Source organism: Astatotilapia calliptera, chromosome 23 (genome assembly GCF_964374335.1).
Source record: "Astatotilapia calliptera chromosome 23, fAstCal68.1, whole genome shotgun sequence".
Lineage (NCBI taxonomy): Eukaryota > Metazoa > Chordata > Actinopteri > Cichliformes > Cichlidae > Astatotilapia > Astatotilapia calliptera.
Window position 1 is genome coordinate 8,547,260 of NC_137443.1, and position 8,548 is coordinate 8,555,807.

Here is an 8,548-nt window from a genome sequence, read left to right on the forward strand (position 1 = left end):
TGTTACACCCCCAACAAACCAGACTGCCAGCTCACCAAATGTACCCAGACATAAAAGAAAACACATGCAGACAGACATCCTTCCCCAGCATTAATGCTTGAATTATGCTGTAATAAAGTTACAGGAAGAGTGCAGATGTGAAATGGCTAAAGATGGTATTCTGAAACATAGACAGAGTCTGTAAGGTGTAGCCAATGTGGAAGTGCTGTAAACCTGCATTCTTTTATGGCCAACAGAAAGATGTGGGAAGAATGATCTCTGACTTCTATAAACATTCCTCTAGGGAGTTTATCATTGTAAACACTAGTTTCAAGAGTTCTTTGCAATATGATATTCATTTGATCAAAACAAAAAAAGAAAAACTTAATACATTTTTTTAAAGTAGCTTGTCTGATGGCCCTCCACTCCTCAGTGGTTCTTTGCGCTTCTCTCATCTGTCCTCTTTTTGCTTTCTCTCTCTCAGTATGTTTGTGTGAGTGTGTTTGAGTGTGTGTATCTAACCACACCCTTTTCTTGCAGGGGCAGAATAGCTTTTGGTTTCCTGCCGTTTTTTCTACACACCTGAGGCTAATAAGCTCTCCTGTTTGTCATCAGGTGATTGTCTCACCACTATTTTGATTGAGGAACGCCTTCTGTTGTTGACTGAGTTTTAAGCTATGTTAGTAAAACTGGCTCCTCATGTGGTAAGTATGATCTGGTTTTGCACCTTGCCTGCAACTTACCAGTTTTCTCCTCTGCATAGAACACCTGGTTTTGCCCTTGTGAGAGAGAAAATTCTGGTAAAGTATCTGTGGAGGAGATTTCTGACTTGGACCTGAAGCCAAGTGGAGCCTGGACCTTTACTGTTGGAATCACCTCTCAATGTTGTAAATTAAGTTGCTGAAACTGATCTCTCAGAGTCCTGTGTTTGGGTCCAGTCTGCACATTGGTTATGACAGAGTGTGCTTACCATTGGACTGACAAGTTTCTAGGCATGTATGCAGTGTTGCACATCGTGGACACACAGGCATCTTGTTTTAATGACACAAAACAATAATTTTTTTAATGATTATTTTAGGTGTGTTACGTGTCTGCAGGCTGCATGTTTTCTTTCCCTCTCCTTTTGTTTGCCGTTCCCTTAGGTCGCAGACTGATGTCAATCTGGGGACGTCCAACTAATTAGAGGACAATCCAGGCCCTGATTGGACAATCCAGGAGTGCACACCTTGATAAGGAGACTCACTTGTGGCTGGGTGTGGCTCTCTTCCCTCCTTTGAATTGTTTGGTACATGTGTGAGCTTTCTCTGCTGTCCTGCTTTTGTTTGATGATTGTGGTGGGAGTAAAGTGGACTAGGTAAGTTTGGGGACCCCATACACTTACTCACGTGGAGTCTTTTTGTTAGAAACACTAGGTAAGTAGGTTGGTAATGTAATTTTGAGCTTGTTTTGAGTTGAGGTTTAGGGTCTTTCCCTCTTGTTTTTGCTATTCTAGGATAATAGCTCAGCTAAGTTTTGGTTTTGTCTTTTTGGTGTGGGTTTTTTTTTTTTTTTTTTTTTTTGGCACAACCTAACTGTCCCTTTCTCCCCCACATTTGTTGTTTGAATCTGGGTTATTTAATCTGTGAGAGCGCTGCCATTAAACCTTTTTCATAACACCTGTACAGAGTTTCCAGAGTTGTTGTGTTATCCCCTCCTGCCCTCGAGGAGACTTAACAAGGTGGTTTAAAAATGATCTGCTTTAGGTTTCAAAAAATAAACCTTTTCCAATGGTAGACAGCTTGGAAACTATAAAAGTCCAGTTTCTATTTCATTTTAAAAAGGACAAATAGCATTTGTAGAATTAAATTTGATATAAAGTACATGAAATCTGAGCTCTTGTGCTAGTAGCAGAATTCTTCTCATTTGTCTGTTGGGGTACATCTATTATACTGTTGTGCTATAAATATAGCAAACAAAAGTTATCACCACTTAAACTATAAAACAAGAATTCTCATTCAGGGACTTTGATCTATCATTTACACCACTGAGGGGCAGTAATGTTCTAACATCCAGTCTAAGATCACAAAGAGCCAAAGGGCTCTTGATAGGTGACTGCACCTCAATTTTGGAACCCCAAGGTCCTGATGGTATGCAACATCAAGTACGAGCATGAAAACAAAAGAGGGTAGCAGCACCATTCTGGATCATACAGGCGATCTACCTTGCTCTTTCACTCATCTAATCATATTTGAAAAGATTAGCTGAAACATTTGTGCACACACACAAAGTCTGGAGTTGACAGAATGCCTTGTTAAACTGTCAGACTGGGTTAGTGCGTCACTCACAGATAACAAACTGTGAGGTCTTATGACCAGGATGTCATTAGTCTGTCAGTGTCTAAATGCCTGCATAGATCGAAAAAAGAGTGAGTCAGAGAACTTTTAACAAAGAGGCTTAGGTGCACGCACCGCCTCACTTGCAACCCCCATCAATCTATCTTTGTCTATATATGTGCATACACACTTATTTACAGTTTCACTCATGCTTGTTTGACTGACACCTTTATCTGAAATGCCTGTCATTTGCCCTAAGCGTTCAGAGGCTGGCTGTCAAGATTGCTTTCCATGATACACAAGTATTTAGCAGCAAATTAACTCCTGTGGCATTTATCAGAAGAGGTAACCTGGAAGCAAAATGTTATGAAATTTTCTAAGAAAAAACATGGGAAATGGATTGAATTACAACATAATTAACAAATTAAATCAACCACAGCAAAGAAAATATCATGTACTGTGCAGGGAGTGTGCAGGGAGACCATGGGATTTAAGCTACACTGTCGACTGTGCCTAGAAGGAGAGCTGAGGTCTGATAGGAGTGGGAGGTGATATGGAGTACTGTTGGAGCCTCTGGGCTTGGATTGGAAGCAATGTTTCTATCAGTCTGTCAGTCTGACCTGCCAGCCTGTGGGATATGCTGCTCAGTCATAAGGAAGATCTCCCTCCAATATGCAATATGTGTAACTGACTGAGACCTGCCAACTAAGCTGCTGATGCAGTGCTGACTTAAGTCATACCTGTGGTTTGCAAACTTTCCAATGTAATCAAATGCATTTCCGTTGCAGGGATAATTATTATTAAATGGTGAAAAAACCGCTTTACTTTTATTCATTCATTGTTGATTTAATGTTTATTTATTTAACTGATGTGCCACCCATCCACTAGTCAAACCCAAGATTCCTCTTTAATGAAAAGGAGACATCAGAATTATGGACAGGTACTAGCACACACACTGACTATAATTTGCCAACACATGTTTGAGCTCAAGTCACAACATAATCCTCAACTGCCAGAAATCCAGACCCACCAGGTATAAATGTAAATGAGCGGTGTGATTGTAAAGACTGATTTTATTCTCGTAAACACTATACTAGCGTTTATTCTCATAAACACTAGTGTTTACGAGAATAAACGCTAGTATAGTGTTTACGAGATTAAATATCATGGGTGATATCAGGAACTGTTTACAAAAGCAGAAACATACTTGTATGGCTTTGATGTGTCAATTATTCACGACACGCCACAACGTTGTAGGAAACTGTCAGACATTTGTGAGCAGAGACCTGTATTAAATGGTGCTTGGAATCATACATATTAACAAGCTGGAAATTGAATCAGATTAATATCCCAGACAGCAATATGAAAAACTGTCATAAATTACATTACAGAAGCTTTCAGAAAGAGATAACATCTATAATTTGAATACAATAAGATTAAAGTATTTTTTTAAGCAAGAGGTTCTTTTGTCTGCGAGAAAACATGGATGTAATAAAGTTGTTTTATCACGTCAGATGGCTTGGGATAACGACATTTCAGAGACACATCACATGAATAATGCATGCTGAAGAAACAGGCAGGACGATATTTGAATGTACGTTTATTTAATGACACCAAGCCTCAGATTTCCCATGGTACTTTTTAGTCACATCGCTTTGTTTTCAAAAGGGAGCATGAATAAAATGGCCCAGCTCCAGCCCAACATTGTTAGTGCAATACTGCTATCTGCAGCTGGTATCAGGTTATAAACTGAATGATTCCTTCACAACTGTGCTGTATATTCACAACAATTGATTGCACAATTATCCATTATGTATTGAGCAGAGCAGGATGTGCTGCCACACTGTTATTGTGTGTCTTCCTACAAGGGGGTTGAAATCTGCAAAGCCAGATAAGAGTGCCGGCCGGACTGTCCATTCACAAATTTCTCATGAGGTCACTCAACTGTTGGATATTAAAAGCCAGTGGGGAGGCTGTGGTAGTGCTGGTAGAGGAGGGGCAGTAAAACAGTAATAACCCAGAGGATGTTTTTCTCACTGTCATGATAACACTGCTAGTTCCTTCCTTAGAAAAAGGAATGTCCAGGTACTGTAAATACACTTCATATCAAGGAAAAGAAGACTATCGGTGTCACAATTACCTCTTTAGGTTTGTGAGTGTGCGCACGTGTCTTTGGTGAGTAATCGCTGAGAAGTGTTTTTGTGCCGGTCAAACACAGCTGTACAGGAAGGAGAACCTCTTAGGTTATCACTGCTCTCACTGGACGCTCACGTCATTGCCCAGCTCCGCTGCAGATGTGTTTTTCTGTGCCCCAGGAGGGAAAACACGGCAGGAAAACTATAGTGGTGACAGGGACATTGCACAGAATGACAGTTGCACAATTCCTAAGCACAAAGTGATAGTCAAAAGATCATAATTCATAACTGTTGCATTACATTCCTGTTAAACTGTATGTTCATGTATTTTGTCTTTCGCAAGAGATAAGCAGTACTGTCAAAACACTGTTTGATGTGGGGACCACATGCCTGTAGCTGCTGTGTTTATGCTAATTCCAAACCAGCAAAGCATGACTTTGTAAAGAAGAATTTTGCAACAAAATTCCTAAATGTGAATGTTCTTGTTTTGCTATTTAAAGTGACTTTTTAATGAAGTGAAACAAGATGAAACTATCAAAATCATTATGGTAACAATTGTGTTTTTTTTTAAAAATGCAAGTGTGTTGTGGGTTACATAAAGGGTGATGATGAGTTTAATAGCCCAATTACTGGAGAAATCCCATAATTGGAGAGCAGATTGTGCTTTTTATGCTGCACTACTTCCCTTCTTCCCTTTCCACATTTTTTTAATCTTCACAAGATTGATTTTGTATCTGGTATTTGCTAATAGTGCGTTTTATCATCTAATCTTGAATACTTTTTAATGCCACACAGATACCTGGCAATGTTAATCTGTTCTTTATTTTGAAATGCACAGCCCCTGCTAACATTTTCTTTCACCAAACGAAAATGAGAAAAATCCTGCACTTGGTTGTTGCAACGACAGATGTTCAAAAGCTAAACAGCAGAGCATGACATTTAACAGGTGATTTGGTGTTTTGCAATATTGTACTGGTGAAAAGGTGTTGACTTACTTTAGCCTCCCCCCCCCCCCACACACACACACACATCTCACAAGAAAAAGCAACAAACCCTCAAACATCTTAAATTAGCACCGTAGTCTGAAAATGCAGTGTTGGGTATATTTTTAATTCAAACTGAGTACATTAATGGAGTTAATTTAATCTAAACATAAAATACAGATTTTGTTACCATGCAGGTTATTGGTTGAAGAGTAAGTTCTTTGGTTGACTAATAAGCCAGAAAGCTTTACTTTGGTAAGAAACACTTGTATTTGTTTACTTAATTCATGTGAATATACCTCCTGCCTCAATAGACAACACGCATTAGGAGGCAGTCTTATTGTTTCAAAGTAGGCTCTCTCATCCTGAACCTCTGGGGCCAATGTGGTATCCATATGTGCAAATCTATCATGTTTACCAATAACTCATTCCTGCACAGGAATGACATATATAGTCATATGTGAACTGGCCTGTTAGTGCACTGACACTCTGACAGTCTCCACATGTTTTAACTTATTCTGTATTTCTTGAGATTGTGAGGTTTTGATCAGATTCTTCACTGCTTGTCCATCACTTTTCCTGTTTTTCCAGCCTTGGTAAAAGAAATAGGGCAGGTAGCAGGAGCCATGGAAGAGTGGGAGACACTCTGTCAAGGATGGCACAAGATTAATTTCCTAATCTGCTACAAGCATTTTCTTGTCCCCTCTTGTTCGTTTTCCCTTTAAAAAAGGTTCACTTGGCACCAATATTTATGTATGCTGTAAAGTATTCTCCCTTCACTTCTTCGTTGTTATAATTGAATATGATCTTTATCTCTGTGGGACCTAAAATACTGGGAAGTACCTCTATGTTTACGTGTCTGAAAAGACCCGTGTGAAAGAAACATCTCTATGATTATATGTGTCCATTCACTAGTGTAATGGAAAACATGTTGACATACATGCAGTTTAGTTCAAGTATGAATTTTCTATCCAGTAACTTGAACTCCTTTATTTTCTGCAGTTGTGATAGAATGAACATGAAAGAAAGGGACTTGGAGCAAAAGTATATGCAAGAGTCACCTGGCTATGCATTGTTATGAGCATAAATAGGATCGATGAACTACAGCACTTGGACAGAAGATCTCACTCACTGGCAGATCAGAGTTTTAAAAACTTTAAATCAGGAAAAAGAAAAGAAGACAATTGTTAATGTTGTACACCAACCCCAACTTGACTCAAACCAGATGACTCAACAATGTGCTTATTGGCTCTGAAATTTTACTTCATTACTACGACAGTTTCCTCACATTGTAACAACTTAAAAGTATTCCTGTGGTTGGCTCAGCTGACAATTTGACATGTTTAATCAGGAAAGGCACAGGTGTCAGCAATCATACTGATGATGACTGATCTGCATTTGAGTTCCCTGTGCATTGTGCCAAATTACCCACTAGCTAGCCATATTAAAGCACCTAATAAAGTAGACTGGGTTTTAATTTTGTTAGTTAAGACACGCTTTTATAAGTCCAAGTGTTTGCTTGTATTTGTAAGTTGCTAAGAAGAAGATCTTAATTTAGTTTATTTAGTTAACTTACAGTAGCCAGGTGTCATACAACTACAGTGGTCCACACATTCAGCAGGTCGCTTATGGCACTTACAAGAAAGCGGTCTAAAGTTAATGGAGTAGTTGAACATATTAAGACATGCTTGCTCTCTCTTAGATGGAGCTTGGTTTTAATTGTTCTTTTTTGAACTTGTCTGAGGAGGGTGGAATGACATTAAGTTAAACATCACACACAAACTCATCAATGTAGGATTGGAGGATGCGTGCATGCGTGTGCATGGATATTTATTTAGTCGTAAACAGCTCAGATAGGAGGGGAAGGAAGACCGATATCCTAACACTGAAAATAAAGAAAGCAGAAACAGGATGTTTGGTGTGCACAAGGGAAGATAACGCCATTGTGTCCAGCATGGTCAGTATGACAGCTGCAAATGCTGTGCCTCCAGTCAAGTCATTTAATCCATCTAATTCTATTTGTGATAAAGAATTTTATTGGTAATAATAATATTGATAATAAAAATTGTTATTATTATAATGCAATTCCTCCAATTTTTGAACTGTCAAACAACAGATTAATTTCATCATGTCATCCATGCATCTCTTAACCACTAATCCAGTTAAGGGGCTTTGAGGCGGCTGGCGCCTATCCCAAATATCATGGTCATGGAGTGAGATTTGTTAATCATTACTTTCCATAATCTTATTTTATTGAATTTGTCTTGCATAAACAATGTTTGATTAAAAAAAACATTCAATAAAGTATTTTTTTCTTTTTAGGTCAGTTACCTCCAAACCAATCATGGATTCCTGAAATGACATTGAATGTTATCTGGACAGTCGGCCTTCTAGGAATCCAATAATGTTCAGTTATAATAATTCTATAGATGATCCAAAAACGTTCACTAATGCATTCAAAAACATCACAGTTTAACATGTCTGGCAAAGAGTAAAAGGAGAGACCAGGTCAAATACTGAATATATGATGAGACACAGGTGAGAACAGCTGAAAACAATGAAAATCAGGTGAAAAAATGAGAGAGGGGCAGACAGGAAATAAGACACAGGTGGAAAATATCAGCGGGAGGAAAAAAGACAGGGTGTAAAAGCATAAGAGAAGAACAAAGAAAATAATTTACCTGAATATACCATGGGGGCGACAGCACAAACACATAGACAAGACAGGGGATGGAAAAGACAGAGGACATCTGAAATAACAAAATCAAAACAGGAACCAAAGCTCAATAGCATCATAAAAGCAGAACAATAACAAAGGGAGTCCTTCCCTTCCATTTCCCACAGACAAGGGTTGGAGGGGTGAGGCTGCGATTAATGTGGTCTCGAGTCACATCCAGGTTTTTCCTTCCCACTGTCGCCAAAGTGCTTGCTCATAGGGAGTCATATGATTGTTGGGCTTTTCTCTGTATCTACTGTACAATATAAAGCACCTTGAGGCGACTTTTGTTGTGATTTAAAGTATGAAAGTGATGTTTTTCATTGAAAAATAAGAGCAATTATAATTAGAAAAATAATTAGAATGATGACCTATCATGCTTATTTCTAGCTCCACATATGTGTTGTTGGACTCTAGATTAGC